The following is a 3,302-nucleotide window of genomic DNA, read 5'->3' as shown; positions in this document are numbered from 1 at the left end:
ATTGGTTAGAGGAATCTTTTAAATCCTAATGTAGTCTCTCCTGCTCTACAAGTATTCTAATACCAAAACCTTTAATAATCATTATATTAGAGAACTGATGCTCTGATTAAAGGTGCAAGGGGTCACATTTTTTTCTGCCAGTGTCTTATCCAGGCTATTGTGGAGATGTGAGATTATGAACAAATAAATCAGGGTCTTTCTTTTTACCTCATGGGTGTAACATTCAGGTGACTGTTCATTATCTTTACGTCTGTTTTTCATCATTTAACCCTATCACCAATACTGAATTCCCTCCTTGCTGGTGATGTCTGTCCCACAATGTGTAGCTATTAGTTTAGAACATGAAGTTAATGCCTAAAACAGCTTTGAAAGACAACAGTTGTAAAAATGCTGAGTGTTAATATGTTTAACTATAAAATACTTTTTAAGTTTTCATAATTTTTAAGTTTCCAAAATTTATTTCTTACACAAAATGCACAAAAGTAAAATTTTTCATTAGAAGCCAATCATTTTAGTACACCTCAGGGGAAATAATTGTAGAAAAATATTTACAGTTCACTTTCACTAACAAAATGTGACAGCAACAGTCACCCATGTAAATATGAAAATATGTTCTTTCAAGGTTTCAGAATGGAAGTAATTTTTACCTATATTACTCCTTTTTATTTCTTTTTGCTATTCTCATTTCAACTCAGTACTTGTTTCCGTGTGGGTAGAAATCTTTTTGCTCCTAATTATTCACTGTACAATACTATGAAGTTATTCTTTCTAAAGTATACTACTGATAATTTTACACTTTTAGAGTCAAGCCATGTATCGCCACAACTGCTAGTTGTTTGTAGTGCCTACTTGTAATAGACTGAAGGCCCTTCATGATCCATCTCCCTCCTCTTTCTTCAGATTTGTTTCCTTGTATTCTTCTTTGTGGAAGCTGTGCCTCAGCTGATTTGCACACAGGAGTATTGTCCACATGTTTTACATGGCTTGATGTATCCCCCGCTTATTTATTGCTGTACTAGAGCTTTAACAAGGGTGTTATGTATGCCAGGCAAGTATTCTACTAACTGGATTACAACCTCAGTTCCCCACAATATCTTACGATGCTAACTTGGGGTGGGCAGGATGGCTTAGTGGATGAAAGCATTTGCTACTAAACCTAAGGAGCTGAGCTTGATGCTCAGGATATACATGACAGGAGAGCTTGACACCTGAACCTTGTCCTCTGCCTTCCACATGCATAAGGGGGGTATGTGTACACCTCCTATAAACAAATGCAATAAAATATTAGAGCTAAACTAAACTAAAATCCTAACTCATTCGCAAGGCTTTTTTTTTTAACCAGATATTATTTACAGTAATATGGATTTCACTAACATCCCTTATGGTTTAACACACTCTGTTTTTGGCAATCATTAACAATAAACCCAACCAATTATACAGTTGTATAAATATGCAAACTACTTTACTTTGGCCATCATATCCAGGAAACTACTGCACTGTAGCCAATTTGAAATCAGCATTTGTGCCGTTTTTGTTTTGCTGTCTGCATTTGCCTCCCTCATGTTCACAATCAGCTACCACGGTATCTTGCATTAAATATATGTATAGTAAGTCTGGTTCAATTTAAAGAAATCACCAAAAAAAAATGGAGATATCCTAGTTAGCCTTGACATTATAACTAACATTTTCCCTTTAGTATATAGATTTAAGCAATTTAAGCAAGAACTACTAAGGATTTTAATTTTGGGAGGTGATATGACTCAGAACAGACCACCCTGTCCTTGACTCTACTCTGACAGTAGTATTTGGCTGAGTCAGAAGATGCCAGACTGTACTTTTCCACTCCATGTTCAGCTGAGATTTTGACCTAGGATTTTTAAGATGAGCCAAATAGGTAGTGGAACTGATTGCCAACCATCTGATCCTATAGTGTGTGTTAAGCCAGGTGCAAACTTGCTTCAAAAGTTAAACCAGCTTCAGTCAGTCAATGGGAGCTCTAGTGTGCACCTGGTATGGAGACATCTCTTTATCCCTTGGTACTATCATCTTCATTGTTTAAAGAAAAGTGCCATGGAAAAGTTTGATTACCCTTTGGAAATCTCTGGCGAGATGGTCACAGGGATGGACAGCCACAACATTGATGTCCAGGGTGTGTTGTTGCAGAAAATAATAGTTGTAGCTTATGTTTACTTTCTACTTTATCTGGAACTGAAATTCTTTAAAAAAGTGATTATAACAAGATGCCTATGAATGCTGGCATGTTTATGCTTCCAAATGGCTGTACTGTCATAAAAATAGTAATTTTTTTCAAGGTAAGTCAAATGGTTCAGTAGTCAGTTCAGAATTATAAAACATACATTTATATCTCTCTAGAATAGTGGTTCTCAACCTTCTTTAGGCTGTAGCCCTTTGATACGGTTCTTCATGTTGTGATGACACCCAACCATAGTATTATTTTTGTTGCTACTTCATAACTGTAATTTTGCTACTGTTATGAATCATAATGTAAATATCTGTGTTTTCTGATGGTCTTAGATGACCCCTGTGGCAGGGTCATTCAACCCCCAAAGGGGTTGTGACCCACAAGTTGAGACCACTGCTCTAGAATATAAAGCTGAACTGGATATAAGACATTTAGAAGAGTTTGGTGATGATAATTTCATAACAACATAGACAAAAAGCAGACTGATTCAGAGTCTGAAAAGATTAAGCTACTTAAGAGTCAGACAGTAAACTTCTGAGGACAGAGAGCATGCAACCAACCAACCATTCATTTCATTTAAAAAATGATTAGAAAGTTGCAGTGAAGGAGAAAGTTTAACTAAATATTTTTAAACTACTATTTTCCTAATTATTACAATCACTTACTTGAATGTGAGAAAAATGATCTTTATGGTTATCACAAATATCTACAGGAAAAATACCTGTTTGGTTTCAATAGTCTGTTATTTTAGTGGTATCAGGATGCAAAGTTATCATGTGATAATGGATCTTTTATCTTACACTGTTTCACAGATATTGCAATATACAGGCAACATTAATTTGGAGTATATTTAGTGTTTAAGAGTAAAGAAAAATGACAGTCAATATTCTCTAATGATAAATTGTAGAGTTAGATTTTTTCTGATCAACACATCAAGTTTAATTTAATTTTATTTTATTTTAGTGTATGAATCTTTTGCCTGTATGTATGTCTGGTGTTCTTGGAATCCAGAAGAATGTGTTAGATCCCTTGGAATTGAAGTTACACATGGTTGTGAGCCACAATGTCTGTGCTGGGAATCCAACATGGGTTTTCTGGA

This window comes from Onychomys torridus, chromosome 23, assembly GCF_903995425.1.
Source record: "Onychomys torridus chromosome 23, mOncTor1.1, whole genome shotgun sequence".
Classification (NCBI taxonomy): Eukaryota; Metazoa; Chordata; class Mammalia; order Rodentia; family Cricetidae; genus Onychomys; species Onychomys torridus.
This window is presented reverse-complemented; position numbering follows the sequence as displayed.